The sequence below is a fragment of the Xenopus laevis genome, chromosome 4S (genome assembly GCF_017654675.1).
Source record: "Xenopus laevis strain J_2021 chromosome 4S, Xenopus_laevis_v10.1, whole genome shotgun sequence".
NCBI lineage: Eukaryota > Metazoa > Chordata > Amphibia > Anura > Pipidae > Xenopus > Xenopus laevis.
The window spans coordinates 49369139-49385530 of record NC_054378.1 but is presented as its reverse complement, the minus strand read 5'-3'; the positions used below and the strand labels follow the sequence as shown (position 1 = coordinate 49385530).

At 38.4% G+C, this 16392-nt stretch overlaps 1 long non-coding RNA gene across 1 annotated transcript; it reads left to right on the top strand.

Annotated features, from left to right (window-relative positions):
- Positions 1–1279: 1279 nt before the first annotated feature.
- On the top strand, positions 1280–15734 carry LOC121393273. Its single transcript, XR_005960931.1, has 2 exons — positions 1280–1587; positions 15627–15734. It is a non-coding gene; the product is annotated as an uncharacterized LOC121393273 (long non-coding RNA).
- Positions 15735–16392: the final 658 nt, after the last annotated feature.

Genomic DNA, 16392 nt, shown 5'->3' with positions numbered 1-16392 from the left:
TTAAGTGTTATTTAATTTCACAGTTTACTTTTTAAAATATAAAAAAAATATATAAAGTTTATTACATGTTTTATGCACATCACTGCATTTTCTGTTCTTCGTACCTGTTTTTAATTTTTTTTCCATAATCCTATCAAAACCTCACTCAACATCATATATATGCATATATTCAATTTCTTAAATTAATGTTACACTACAGGCCACTTTTTTTCCTTAATCCTGTTCATAAGACCTTCCCTTTGCATTTATATTTCGCATCTAAGATCAAAAATACTGTATTCTCAATTAGTATACTAAATAACCACTTAGTATAATATATATTAAAGGAATACTTTCATGGGGGAAAAAAATATTTTTCAAATCTTATTAGTTAATAGTGCTGCTCCAGAAGACTTCTGCACTGAAATCCATTTTTCAAAAGAGCAGATCTTTTTATATTTAATTTTGACATAAGTCTAGAAATATGGTCCATTTCCCAAATGCCCCAGTCATGTGACTTGTGCTTTGATAAACTTCAGTCACTCTTTACTGCTGTACTGCAAGTTTGAGCGATATCACCCCCTTCCCATTCTCCCCAGCAGCCTAACGACAGAACAATGGAAAGGTAACCAGTTAACAGCTCCGTAACACAAGATAACAGTTGCCTGGTAGATCTAAGAACAGCACTCAATAGTAAAATCTAGGTCCCACTGAGATACATTAAGTTACATTGAGTAGGAGAAATAACAGCCTGCCAGAAAGCAGTTCCATAGTGCAGCACTGGCTCTTTCTGAAAGCACAAGACCAGGCAAAATGACCTGAGATGCTCCTACACACCAATATTACAATTAAAAACATATACACTTGCTGGTTCAGGAATGAAATTTTATATGGTAGAGTGAATTATTTGCAGCGTAAAGAGTGTAATTTATATATAAAAACTACATCATAAAAATCATGACAGAATCCCTTTAAAATCTAGTTTTAACTTGTGCCTTTCACAAAACCATCCACAATGCCATTTACAAAATAGCCCCATAAACACGATTTATTTCAAACTGTTTGTGAAGAACTTTACAAAAAAAAATTCTGTTTAACCCTTTAATTATCATAGATCAACTAATCTACGATGTGCTAATCTACGATGTACGATATCGCTCAAACTTGCAGTACAGCAGTAAAGAGTGACTGAAGTTTATCAAAGCACAAGTCACATGACTGGGGCATTTGGGAAATGGACCATATTTCTAGGCTTATGTCAAAATTAAATATAAAAAGATCTGCTCTTATGAAAAATGGATTTCAGTGCAGAAGTCTTCTGGAGCAGCACTGAAGTGCCACAACAAAGTGTATTTTCTACTGCCTGAGACACAACTCGAAGAACAGAAAATTACCTTTGAAAGCTGATCTTTTCGTTTCCCTGGCCATAACATATGAGCACATTGGGGGGAAGATGTGGTTTTGGGTGGTATGGTTTATACAGACAACACCAGACCCTTGAAAAATGTTTATGCTGTTGTCTCGTATTCCTACAATATCCTGGCTGCTCCCTTCAGATCCTGTGGCCACCATCCAGCGACTTCGGCTGCATTGTCTTCCTGCACTCAGGTTTGTCTTGTTTAGACACGCTAACATCGATTTTTTTTTTTTGTCTTGTGTCTTTAAATTGACGTCTATCTCTGAAAAATCTTCTATCTCGAAAGGAATTCCTTTCTGATCTTGCATCCAAACTCCTTGGTGGAGGTCGTTCCTGAGGAAGAAAAACACCTCACTTCACTTGGCATACTGACAGTGGGCAAAAAACACCTGCTCCCACAGAGAACCAACACTTTCACAGGCTAAATAATTATACAGTAACCACTCTTCTTCAATGATCTCCCAGTGATTCTTTGATTTCATGCCTTAACCTGTTTTTTATACTGTTATGAGACTCCACCATTGCTATATGCAAATCCTTTCCTTTACTCCCTATTTCCTTCTCTTGACATTTCCACTTAGGCTTGAACATGTCAAGTCCACTATAGAGCAATAATAATGATGCAGACTTTTAGATATTTGTGAGATGTTTTACACACAGTTACACTATTATGAAAAGTGTCGGAACACCTGTTATCCATAAAGCTGCAAATTATGGAAAGTCCATCTCCCATAGACTACATTTTATCCAAAAATTTAAAATTTTAAAAATGATTTCCTTTTTCTCTATAAAATGAAAACAGTACCGTGTATGTGATCCAAGCTAAGATATAACAAATCCTTATTGGAAGCAAAACTCGTCATTTAGGTTTATTTATTGTTTACATGATTTTCCAGTAGACTTAAGGTATAAAGATCCAAATTACTTAAAGGGATACTGTCATGGGAAAAAAATTTTTTTCAAAATGAATCAGTTAATAGTGCTGCTCCAGCAGAATTCTGCACTGAAATCCATTTCTCAAAAGAGCAAACTGATTTTTTTTATATTCAGTTTGGAAATCTGACATGGGGCTAGACATTTTCTCAATTTCCCAGCTGCCCCAAGTCATGTGACTTGTGCTCTGATAAACTTCAATAACTCTTTACTGCTGTACTGCAAGTTGGAGTGATATCACCCCCCCTTTCCCCCCCAGCAGCCAAACAAAAGAACAATGGGAAGGTAACCAGATAACAGCTCCCTAACACAAGATAACAGCTGCCTGGTAGATCTAACAACAACACTCAATAGTAAAAACCCATGTCCCACTGAGACACATTCAGTTAAATTGAGAAGGAAAAACAGCAGCCTGCCAGAAAGCATTTCTCTTCTAAAGTGCAGGCACAAGTCACATAACCAGGGGCAGCTGGGAAATTGACAAAATGTCTAGCCCCATGTCAGATTTCAAAATTGAATATAAAAAAATCTGTTTGCTCTTTTGAGAAATGGATTTCAGTGCAGAATTCTGCTGGAGCAGCACTATTAACTGATTCATTTTGGAAAAAATTTTTTTGCCCATGACAGTATCCCTTTAAAGATCTGTTATCTGGGAATATCCCAGGTCCTGAGCATTCTGCATAACAAGTCACCTACCTGTATATACAATGAACTGTGTGTGCAGGATAATGCATGACTTCGTAATATGTTGTACTCACCAGTATTTGTGTTGTTTTGGAAGTTTGAAGTTGCACACCATGTAATCCTTACTTCATGGTCATGTGTGCCAGTTACAGTCTTTCTATACACTGAACTTCTCAAAGTATTTCTCCACTGACAGCACTCCAGCAATTATTTGAAATTAATTTATTTATCGTTCATTATGGGCACAGAAGGTAACTTTTCAAGCAATGAATTTATTTCACAGTTTAATATCATTTAAGCTCAACCCATCAGATATGTCTGACCTGAGTACATGATCACACAAGAGCATGATTTAGAAGGAACAGTCTTTTCCACTCCATAGCATGTTTTAAGATATTTGCTCTAGAGGACAAAGAAGCCCCTTCTGTGGGAAGGATCTCCTTTCTTATACTTTTGGGCTTGCATGTTACAATGCCCAGCAATTTTATGTTCATAAGAAGGAAAGGTATGGTAAGCGTTATGTGCAGTGATTTCCCATGTGAGGAATGGAGAATAACAGACAACTACTATGATTTGGTTGTTACAACAATACAACATATCAAAAGTTAGCCATTCTAGCAGTTCCTTCAAGTGCAAAAACAACTGCAAAAAAAATAAACTTTGATAAAATGTATTAACTTACTGGCTCTGCACAGTGCTCTTGGAGCAAGGCATGACCCTCCTACAGATTGTGTGTTCTTTGTGTTCTTTGTTCTCCATATTTATACAAATCTTCCTGACTTGTCTAGAAAAGGCATTTTTCTTATTTGTGCTTAAAGCCGTTGAGGGTTTTGGAATCCAATTTTCTTATCCACGTGCAAAAGAAAATGCTTTCTTTCAAAATTAATATCAGGAACCTGAGATGACTAAAAACCTAATTGCTTACACAAATGGTGATTTTTTTAAAAACTTTTTTTAGGCACACAAATCTTGACTGCACAGGAAGATTACAATAAACAGAAGCTGCTATATTTTATTTCCATTAGCCTTTTAATTTTCTCAAGCATGTTAGGCAAGCTGTTTCAACCTATCCAAAATTTAGAAAAAGGGAAATTATGCTCCATTCTTCCAAAATGAGACATGGTCCAGCTGCCTTGGCTGGTACACTATACTGGAAATAATCTGACTCGATTGGGACTGGATTTGGTTTTTATTGGACACATTAATTTGGATAGATCCTGAAGAAAAAGTCTTGGATTCAGATGAATTGCTTCCCTAATATGAACACACAGTTAATCCTTAAAATTGCATGACTTTACAGTCACATCCCAGTTAAGCATATTATAATTACTAGCCCAGGAAAAACTGTATAACAAAATAAATTAATTAGAAATAAATAATAAATATAAATAAATAAAGAATAAAAAGAGAAATAAAAATTAACCTAATTAGAAATTCTGTATTTTATTTACTGATATCACCATACCAGTCCAGACGGATTAGCAGCCCTATAAAAGTAATCAGCCTTCAAAGTTGTACACAGCCATGGCCGGATTTGTGGAGGTACTAACACCCGCACCTCCCTACGAGCTCATGCATCGACCCCTTGGCCACCAGGTCCTAGCGTGCATACATCCGCCACGAGTGTACGCTCTGTAGTACTCTGAGTGCTCTTCTAAATGTGGCAAGCTGCCCCTCAAATTTTGCTGCCCTAGGCCTGGACCTTTGTGGCCTCACCACAAATCCGGGCCTGCCTGCAATATAGTGTGCAGAATTTCAAACCTAATTATTTGCTGAGCATTAGTTTACTGTTCATTGAAATATTGTATAAATTATTTAGCTGTAATTAGGGTTGCCAACCAGCCAGTATTTTACCGCCCTAGCCGGTAAAACAACTGCCAGGGCCGGTATTTCAATTTTGTCGGCAATGTAGTTGCCGTTAAATTTGTAATACCCTTAACAAAAGCCCTTGGCCTTCCGCTCGTAACTTACCTTTTCTCTGCCTTCTGGCCATCGCGCAACATAGCTCCGCCCCTTTTATGTCACAGTCCGCCCCTTTTACATCACAGCCCGTCCCGTTTGTTCCCGCCCCCACCAAAAGCCGGTAGAAATTTTCTGAAAAGGTGGCAACCCTAACTGTAATATATATATATATATATATATATATATATATATATATATATATATATATATATATATATATATATATATATATATATATATATATATACAGTATATAGCCTTAAAATGTTTATAAGAATAAAATGGTGAGTTCCATGTGTGTTAAGTCAGCTATGACTCATGGATACTTACAAGCACTCAGATACTGGGGCTAAATAATATTCCTTAAAAAAGCCAGATGGTTAGAGCAAAGCTTACTGTACGAATTAAGAAAAATAAAATAAAAATACCCTGATGACTAGGTTTGAAGAACGAAAGCATGTTACCGAAATGTCTGAATGGCAGACTGGCAGATGAAAAGCAGATGAATGTTTCAACTCTGTTGTACATTTCCCAATACAACTCGGTTGTCACAATATTTTGATATGCTGAGCTGGGTTTGAATTCCCTCTTTTTTTCTGTGAAGAAGGCACAGAATATGTTAATATCTAGTTGCTGATTAAAAGCTGTGTTCATGGTATGTTAGTGTAGTTTTACCCCTTAACAATCAGTAAGGCAAACACATAGGGGCTCATTTATCTACACTGGGCAAATTTGCTCATGGGCAGTTACCTATAGCAACCAATCAGTGATTAGCTTTTTGAAGCCAGCTGCCAGTAGAACATTGAATGCAGCAATTTGATTGGTTGCCATGGGATACTGCCCATGGGCAAATTTGCCCAGTGTTGATAAATGACCCCCATAAAGTCATATGAAAAGTTTGGGAACCCCTTTCAGTCTGCATAATAACTCCACTTTCAACTTAAAAGATAACAGTGGTATGTCTTTCATTTCCCAGGAACATCAAAGTTATGGGGTGTTTTCTAAAAAAAGATTTTTAGTGAAGCAGTATTCAGTTATATGAAATTAAATCAAATGTGAAAAACTGGCTGTGCAAAAATTTGGGTACCCTTGTGATTTTGCTAGTTTTAATGCATGTAACTGTTCAATACTGATTACAGGCAACACCAAATTGGTTGGATTAGCTCATTAAGCCTTGAACTTCATAGGCAGGTGTGCCCAATCATGAGAAAAGGTATTTACAGTGGCCAATTGCAAGTTGTGCTTCTGTTTGACTCTCCTCTGAAGAGTGACAGCATGGGATCCTCAAAGCAACTCTCAAAAGATCTGAAAAGAAAGATTGTTCAGTATCATGGTTTATGGGAAGGCTACAAAAAGCTATCTCAGAGGTTTAAACTGCCAGTTTCAACTGTAAGGAATGTAATCAGGAAATGGAAGGCCACACGCACAGTTGCTGTAAAACTCAGGTCTGGCAGGCCAAGAAAAATACAGGAGCGGCATATGTGAAGGATTGTGAGAATGTTTACAGACAACCCAAAGATCACCTCCAAAGACCTGCAAGAACATTTTGCTGCAGATTGTGTATCTGTACATTGTTCTACAATTCAGCACAATTTGCACAAAGAACATCTGTATGGCAGGGTGATGAGAAAAAAGCCCTTTCTGCACTCACGCCACAAACAGAGTCACTTATTGTATGCAAAAGCTCATTTAGACAAGCCACAGTCATTTTGGAACAAAGTGCTTTGGACTGATGAGAAAAATTTAGTTATTTGGTCATAACAAAAAGCGATATGCATGGCGGAAGAAGAACACCGCATTCCAAGAAAAACACCTGCTACCTACTGTCAAATTTGGAGGAGGTTCCATCATTCTGTGGGGCTGTATAGCAAGTTCAGGGACTGGGCCCTTGTTAAAATCTAGGGTCGGGTGAATTGAACCCAATATCAACAAATTCTTCAGGATAATGTTCAAGCATGAGTCACAAAGTTGAAGTTACGCAGGGGTTGGATATTCCAACAAGACAATGACCCTAAACACACTTCAAAATCTACAAAGGCATTTATGCAGAGGGAGAAGTACAATATTCTGGAATGGCCATCACAGTCCCTCGACTTGAATATCATCGAAAATCTAGGGGATGATTTTAAGCAGACTGTCCGTGCTCGGCAGCCATTAAATTTAACTGAACTGGAGAGATTTTGTATGGACGAATGGTCAGAAATACCGACATGCAGATTCCAGACACTCATCAAAGACTATAGGAGGTGTCTAGAGGCTGTTACATTTGCATAAGGAGGCTCAACTAAGTATTGATGTAATATCTCTGTTGGGGTGCCCACATTTATGCACCTGTCTAATTTTGTTATGATGCATATTGCATATTTTCTGTTTATCCAATAAACTTTTTGTCACTACTGAAATAATACTGTTTCCATAAGGCATGTTATATATTAAAAGGAAGTTGCTACTTAGAAAGCTCAGCCAATGATAAACAAAACTCCAAAGAAGGGTTCCCAAACATTTTCATATGACTGTACTTAAATGGGAATTGAGGGCTGCAATGCCACCTAGTGAATAGGATGTGTAAGTATTTAGAGACAAACACACAAGGTATCAGCACATAAAGCAGTTGCAAGGGGATCCAGTTGTTTATCAATTGATAAAACAACGTTTTGGGGGCGTAGCGTAGGCGATACACAGCCATTTCCTACCAGTGTTAAATACATACAGCACCCTTCCTGAGTAACGAAAACATATATAATACAATAAGTTGTGAGATCAATGTTTTGCTTTATGAAGAAGTGATGGAGGGGATCATATCTGAGGATATTTATGATTTGTTACTGGGTAAAAATGGAAAGATTCCTAACATGTACTTTCTCCCCAAAATACACAAATCTTTAACTGACCCTCCTGGGAGACCTATTATATATCTAATATAGGTTCTTTATTGCAACCCTTGACAATATATGTGTAGATTTAGCACTACAGGAGATTATTCCAACTTTTAAACCTTGTCTTACATACACAGCAGACTTCCTGTCAGAATGAAAATCGTTAAAGTCCCGCTAAATGATTGCATACTTTGTTCTCTTGCTGTATGTGACCTATATACTTCAAAACCACATGGGAAGGGTGCTGAATGTGTGCGTACATATTAAAGTAGCAAACATCTACCTATGCATAAAATACATTTTATTTGTTCACTATTGGAATTTATAATTTCTCATAATTATTTCCCTTACAAAGATAAGTTCTACTTACAAATACATGGCTGTGCCAAGGGTTCTAATATCGCATAAGCATTTGCCAATATTTTTATGGATATTTTTTTCTGACACTGAATTTTCCATTCATATGGACTCCTAAATGTGCTATATATATGATGAGACTTTTTTTGTTTGGAATGACACTCATCGGTCCCTTTTTAGTGATAATATAAAATATAATAATATAAAATTCACTTTGGAGTCCCATCCCAAGAATATACATAATTTTGGATGTGGACTTACACTACATGGAAAAAAATATGACTTCTGTATATTCCAGCCCAGCTCTCTTGATGTCTTCTTTAAGGCTATGGCAATTATCTATGACGACTCTAATCATTGTGCCTCTGCTGACAATTTGTAACCTCAAGCAGCGTAAACAGCGGGTCGAGGATTATCGTACTGAATTTTGCCAGTGGACGGTAGAGATGGGCTGGAATAATACTTCCCTATGTAGTCAGTTTAGGCTGTGGCTAGCTGATGCCATCAAAGATAGTTACTTTTCCTGCTCTGTCCTCTTTTGAATCCTCAATGCAGTATGAGGCATAGGGAGAGATGTCAGGAATGAACCCCTGCTGCTACTTATCAGATTTGGCACCCAAACCTGAAGTTTCAGCCCCTGGGATTTCACAGGAACCCATGCAATTGGGCTCTACCTGTTTGTCCTCTGAGGAACAAGGCTGTAGGTGGACTAATGGGTTGTGCCTGTATTGTGAGGATAAAGGGTGACACCTGTCCGACGAGGCCAGGAAAACTACAGAACCTAAACAGGTCTATGGCATTCTGTTTAGGTCATGCTGTTCCTACTTCCCAACAATTTTCTTCCAAAGTTCTCATTACATACCTTTAAGGGCAATGGGTTGCATTAGAAGTTCTGCCTTCTTAGATTCTAGGGCATTGGGTTACTACCAAGATTCTTCAATGGGAAATAGGTTGTGAGATATCATGTCTAAAACCTTCTTGCTGTAACGTCTGTAGAAGGGTTACCCTACTGCTACTCCTCAGACATCTCTATAAAAGCAGCTGAGGCCCTTCCTCTGCACAGGCCTTATGACTGTGCTATTAATTTAATTCCAGGCTCCTCTCCTCCTAGAACTAGAACATACCCTCTCTCTCTTCCTGAGTCTCAGGCCATGGAGCAGTATATTAAGGAAAATCTGGAATGAGGGTTCATAAGGCCTTCCTCCTCTCCTGTGGGTGTCAGCTTCTTTTTTGTAGAGAAGAAAGATGGTGGCCTGAGGCCATGCATTGATTATAGAGGTCTGAATAAAATTACAGTCAAGAAACGTTACCCCCCTTTCCTTGTTTTCTGAACTCTTCGATAGAGTAAAGGGCGCCACAATCTTTTCTAAGCTCAATCTGAGCGGCGCATACATTTTAATTTGGAAACAATGGAAGACAGCCTTTAATACTCGTGACGGATATTATGAATATTTGGTAATGGACTTTGGCATGGAAAAGCTGGAAAGATGTAGTAGAAGAAGAATGAAGACTGATTGCAAGGATAGGATATTCTATAATATTTTAAAAAATACCTTTAATTTAAAGGTCAACCACCCCTTTAAAGGGGCTTATAAGGGGTTATTTACAACCTCCTGAGCAATGTGCAAAGAGCAAAAACTGACCCCAATGCACCTGTATTTTTGCACTACACACACTGCTTTCTGCTATTGCAGAGTTTGGGAGCACAGAGACCTGTGTCTAGCCTCTTGAATAGCTGCACTCACTGCTCTTGCTATTGGCAGCTTGCTCTCTTTATTCAGGGAGCACACACAATACAATACAATACAAAGCTCTACTACAGATTGATATACAAATATACAAGTCACTTCTCACTGAGAAGTATGTCTCTGTACTAAGGAGCTGAATGTTAAAAAAAAATTCCAGACCAATAATTATTTGTTTTCGTTAAAGTTTCAGGTAATTTTATGCTATTTGACACTTCTAATTCTTATTCATATTATGACCTCAATACAACTAATTATATGACTTGAAAGTTTAATAATTCCTTAAAGAAAATGTATGTGCTGATTGGGTGACTGGATGATTTCTTATTTCCATCAGGCACCGAGTCTGCACAAGACCTGTATGTTCGTGGGGTGCAAGAATGGGAATACCGTTTGCAGCTGATACTGGGTCATCATTATGTCTTGCTCAGAAGCTCACGGTGTCCTGTCCCGTTGTTTATCAGACGAGATCTCATGTGGTTCTGCTCCACGGTTGAATGTACAACCATCACCACCAGATTCTTCCCAATGATCAAGACTAAAGGAGCTCTGGCTGCTTCATTTACATTCTTTGGAACCTCTTTCCTCTAAAGTGAAAAAAAAGGATCTAGAACTACCAGAAGATCATCAAAGACCTGCAGCTTCTTAGAAAATTTCCAGACACTAATCCGATTTACTTCTATCCAGACGATGTGACCAGTCGATTTGACGAAGTCTTCTGGTTCAGGGACTTCAATTTCCGCTTGAGCAAGAGTCAGAGTGAAGTGGATTCCATCCTAGAGAACCTTCCAGACAATTACATGAGGTCCCTCCTGCAGCACGACCAGCTGTCAGCAGAGGTGACTAAAGGTTCTCTATTCAAAGGATTTAAAGAAGGCGGAATCCATTTCCGTCCCCAGGGGTGCTTCACCAATGAGGCAAGTTGAGGCTGTCGCCTCAGGCGGCATCGCCCCACTAGGTACTAGGGGCAGCAAAAATGCTGCTCCTGGTACTTTAAGAGCAAATTTCCGGGGGAGGGGGGGCAGCAGCAACTGCTGCTGCCTCAGGCGGCGGAGGGCCCAGGATCGCCCCTGTCCGTCCCACATACAGATTTAACATCGGATCTGATGTCTATGACACCAGTAAGAAACAAAGGACACCTTCATACACCGACCAAGTGATGTACAAGAGCCGGCATGAGGATGACATCCATGTTCTCAAATATGACTCTTGCGAACTTATGAGACAATCGGACCACAAACCTGTTTTTGGGCTATTCGGAGTGTGGATAAGACCCGGGTCCCATGACATTCCTTTGAGAGAACTTTATTTGATGAGACTAAAAAACATCAAATGAGAAGAACTGAGAGTGAAGGCAAAAAATTAGAAACCTCAAAATGTATATTTTTATATGAAAAATATTTTTTAATAAAAGAAATTTAAAAAAAATTAGATTTGTGTAATCATTATATCTGTAGCGACACAATATTGTGGAGGTTACCATGGGAAAAGCAGTATAACTAGAGCCCTGTGGGAGGGGGTATATAAATTGGGGACACAAGCTAGGAGTAGCACAACAGGAGAGACTGTTATCCCAAGGCCCAGTCAGATTTTGGCCATAGTTGGTGCCCATCCAGGTAACATAGAGTTGTGTAAATTGCAGAACACAGTGTTAAAATGTCTTTCATTTAAATAACTTGTGTAAAACAGATGCAACTTCCGTATAAAGCAGTGACAGGGCAGTGTGACACGGCAGGTGTAGGTAGAGTTGAACTTAGGGCAAACTCTACTGACCCTCAGTTTACTCACAGCAGAACATGGGTTTTATGAATACCCCCGGTTTACTCACAGAAGACCATGGGTTACATGAATAACCCCAGGTTACTCATAGAAGAACAAGGGTAACATTAAAACCCGCAGATTACTCACAGCAGAACATTGGTTACATGAATACCCCCAGTTTACTCATAGCAGAACATGGGTTACATGAATAACCCTAGATTAATCACAGCAGAATATGGGTTACATTAATACCCCCAGTTACTCAAAACAGAACATGGGTTACCTGAATACCCCCAGGTTGCTCATAGCAGAATATGGGTTACATGAATAACCCTAGATTAATCACAGCAGAACACGGGTTACATTAATACCCCCAGTTTACTCACAGCAGAACATGGCTTTTATGAATACCCCCAGGTTACTCATAAAGGAACATGGGTAACATTAATACCCACAGTTTAATCACAGCAGAACATGAGTTACATGAATACCCACAGTTTACCCAAAACAGAACATGGGTTACATGAATAACCCTAGATTAATCACAGCAGAACACGGGTTACATTAATACCCCCAGTTTACTCAAAACAGAATATGGGTTACATTAATACTTCCAGTTTACTCATAGCAGAACATGGGTTTTATTATTACCCCCAGGTTACTCAAAGCAGAACATGGGTTACATTAATTACATAATTTTTTTTATATCTTATATCTTTTTTAAGTGGGCAAATCAGAGGTGGGCCTGTTCTTATAAATTAGATAGAAAAAGGTATAATTATTTTATACCAATACTGCACCACTCCACTATTGGCAAATAAAAAAAAAAAGGATGGAGGGGCTACTTCCTTGAATATCACCGTTCACACCAGGTTAATGCGACACAGGAAATCTAAAATAGAATGCAAAAGGAAGCGCACACATAGGGGGTTATTTATCGAGGTCCGAATTTATCTCAATATCAGCTGCTACAAACTCCGATCTAAGCCACTCGGGTTTTTAATGCTTATTCATTATTACATTTTCCCGAAAATTACCTTTGCGGGAAATGTTCCGGTTTTCATGATTTTTTTGTGAATTTTCACCCAAAAGCTTGGAAAACATTGTGAAATTGCCCGAAACCCCCGACACAACCAAAAATCTGTTCCCGTTGACTTTTATGCAACCTCAACAGGTTTGAGATGCCATGTTTTTATATTCTGACTTTTTAGCCTATTATAACACAAAAAATCAGGAATCACGACTTCTCCGGGACCAGGAAGGCTTCTTCTGTTGAGCCTGTGATTGTGAATAGATCCAAATGCTCCAATATCTGACACCTTTCACAGTCTGCCTTGACCTTCCTCATATTAAGTGTGATGATCACACAAGTTGTTGTTAATCATGTCGGTGCTTCTTTCTCCCTGTTGCCCACTGACCCATGTATTGTGACATAATTACCTGCAACTTGATGTTCAAATGTCATAATTCACAGCAAATACCCAATAAATATAGAAACATATTCCAAGCCATTAACAGTATATTGTGATTATAACAGTTAATCAAATCATTTAAGTGGTTTTGACCATACCCATTAAAGATGCTAATTTATGCATATTTATTCAAAAATGTTCTCTTAAGACTGATAAGTTAAAAAATTAAGATAAGAACTGTGTCAACTTGTTAAATTAAAAAGCTGCTAAATCCAGGTCTATGTTAAGACCTCTCGAAGTTAAAGAATTAAACCTATAAATCCAATATGTCTCCCTCTGTCGCAGCTTGATAAGTCTATCACCACCCTTATATTTGTGGCTTATTTGTATTAGTACCACATATTTTAATTTCTGTGGATCATGTTAGTGAGTTTCCTTATAATGTTTGGGAACATTATGCTTGGTGAAAATTTTAGATTTCCTGTTCTTATAACTGCTTTATGAGGTTCCAACTAAATATTCTGAAAGGTTTTTTTTACAGTGAGAGCTGTGAAGATGTGGAATTCTCTCCCTGAATCAGTTGTACTGGCTGATACATTAGATAGCTTTAAGAAGGGGTTGGATGGCTTTTTAGCAATTGAAGGAATACAGGGTTATGGGAGATAGCTCATAGTACAAGTTGATCCAGGGACTAGTCCGATTGCCCCTCTGAGGCAAATTGGAGAGGCTTCAGATTTTCCTCTGGATCAACTGGCAGATAGGCAGGTTAAAAAAAAGTAAAAAGGTTGAACTTGATAGATGTGTGTCTTTTTTCAACCTAACTGACTATGTTACTGTGTAAGTGGTAATGGGAGCAGTGAAGAGGGTCAAGGTAGGGATGGATCTATAGGGGACTACAAGTTTACCTGCAAATTGGAGCGGGTGGGCCAAGCCGACAGGGCGTCCTAGGCAGCACGGCAAATATCCTGCTCCCCATGTGCAATGACATCATGCGGGGGGAAGCCATGGTGACAAAGGGTGAGCAACAGACTGAGCAAGTGAACCTGGACTGGGGTAGGCTAGGGTTTCTTTTCTTTTCTTCAAAAAAAAAAAAATACTGGCCTTTCTATATTTTTATGCATTTCCCCTATCAATAACATTGCAATCAAGCTTAATTTTTACTGGCCAGGCCGGTAAAATACTGGGCAGGTGGCAACCTTAGGGTAGGCAAAAGCCCTTCAACAGGTACTCGCCCAGTGCTCTAGACAGGTGACACTTCTGCCTACCCCTAGTTCTGAGTATGCCTTCAAGTACATTGCTAGTATGTTTGTAATAACAGACCTGGCCCTAGCTGGTGATTTATGGCTGGGTTGGAACTAGGTTTGCCACCTGGCCGGTATTTTACTGGCCTGGCTGGTAAAAATTATGGTTGATCTTAATAGGGAAAAAAGATATAGGAAGGCCGGTATTTTTTTTCCAGAAAAGGTGGCAACCCTAGATGTATAAAGAAGCGAGAGGCTGGCACACGGAGCGATTGAAACCGGGGTCCTACCCCTGGTGTGTTGATTGCATCAACAACGTTTCGGAGGGCATTCCCCCTTCGTCAGGTGATACAAAGAATACGTGCATCCACATTAAATAGGCAATTAGACCCAACCCCTGCAAGAAAAAAATAGTCCAATGTGTCTCCAATTGTATCAAAAAATGTTTCCAACAGTATTTCTCCAGGTGAAAGTCCACTTATTAGTGATGTAACAAAAAATAGCAACAAAGTCTGCAATTGAGTATATTAGAAACAGTATCCAAAATTGAGGCGATAAAAGTATCCATTTCAAGAAGCTATACAACATAGTACTTAACTATCCCTATTAATGGGAAAAAAATTTTTTTTACCTCACCCTGGATGCATATTCGACTTTTTTCGAATTAATATCTGAAAAATAAAGGAGAATGGTTCATTAAACCAGCAATAAGAATATAAAAAAATATAAATGACAAAAAACAAGTTAAATTGAATTCTTCATTTAAGCCTCTAGGGGACTGTGTGCTTTCACGCTGTAGTAATTTTTGTTTAAGGTCCTGTCCCTGTTTTTCAATCACTCTTTCCAAAATCTGCCAACAGATTTGTGACACCCTATGTTTATTTTCATAGAAATGTTTGGCTAAAGTGGTTTCCTGTTTTTTCTTCTTATCTGTTTCCTCCTCAATATCTGGTTGGAAATTTCTTATAACGGATTTATGTTCGTTCAAACGAACTTTGATTGTCCGCTGTGTTTGACCTACGTACGCCATACCACAGGGACACTTAATACAATAGATAACCCCTTTTGAGTTACAAGTGTGGAAACCTTTAATATTGTATGGTGTTCCTTTAAGAGGATGCATCACCTTATCCCCTTTGATTATACCATTACAATGACCACAATTATGACAAGGGTGGGTACCTGTAGGGATTTTTATAAATGTTATTTTTTTCTTATTTTGTTTAATCAGATCTTCAATATTTTTTCCTCTTTTGTAGGAAAAAGTCGGAGGTGAAGAGAAGATGCTGGATGTCTTAGGATCTTTCTCCAAAATGCCCCAATATTTTAATATTGTTTTTTTAATAAACTTTGAGTTGGTATCATAAGTAGACACGAATGGTATTCTTTGAGTGGTGTCCTTTTTTCTTTGCTGCAACAAAACTTCCCTTGGCTTTGTACCTACCTCCTCTTGGTTTTTTTTTTAAATTTTCTTGTTTGTATCCTCTATCCCTAAACTTCTCAATCATTTTGTCAGACTCCTGTTTAAACAATTCGTCAGTACTGGTTATTCTTCTCATTCTCATCATTTGGCTTTTGGGTAACCCTTTAAATAGATGGGCATGAAAGCTCGTAGGTCTTAATAACGTGTTTCAATCAGTAGGCTTGGTATAAAGGGTGGTGTAAAATGTACCTTCATTTAGGGATATGTTTACATCCAAAAAATGTATGTTTGTGGGGTGATTTTCCAACGTAAATTTTATAGTATGATGGACTGAATTTAAGTAAGTCAAAAACAGGTTCAACTGTTGTTGTGAACCCTTCCAAATGAAGAACGTATCATCCAGGGGCGTAACTATAGAGGAAGCAGACCCTGCGCCTGCAGGGGGACCCAGGAGGTATAGGGGCCCCACGAGGCCCTAATTCATATACAGTTTCAATAAATATTGGTAAAACAAGTCAACTGCTAAAAATTTTGGGGGCCTGAAAAATAATTTGCTGTGGGGCCCAGTAATATCTAGTTACGCCACTGGTATCATCCATATA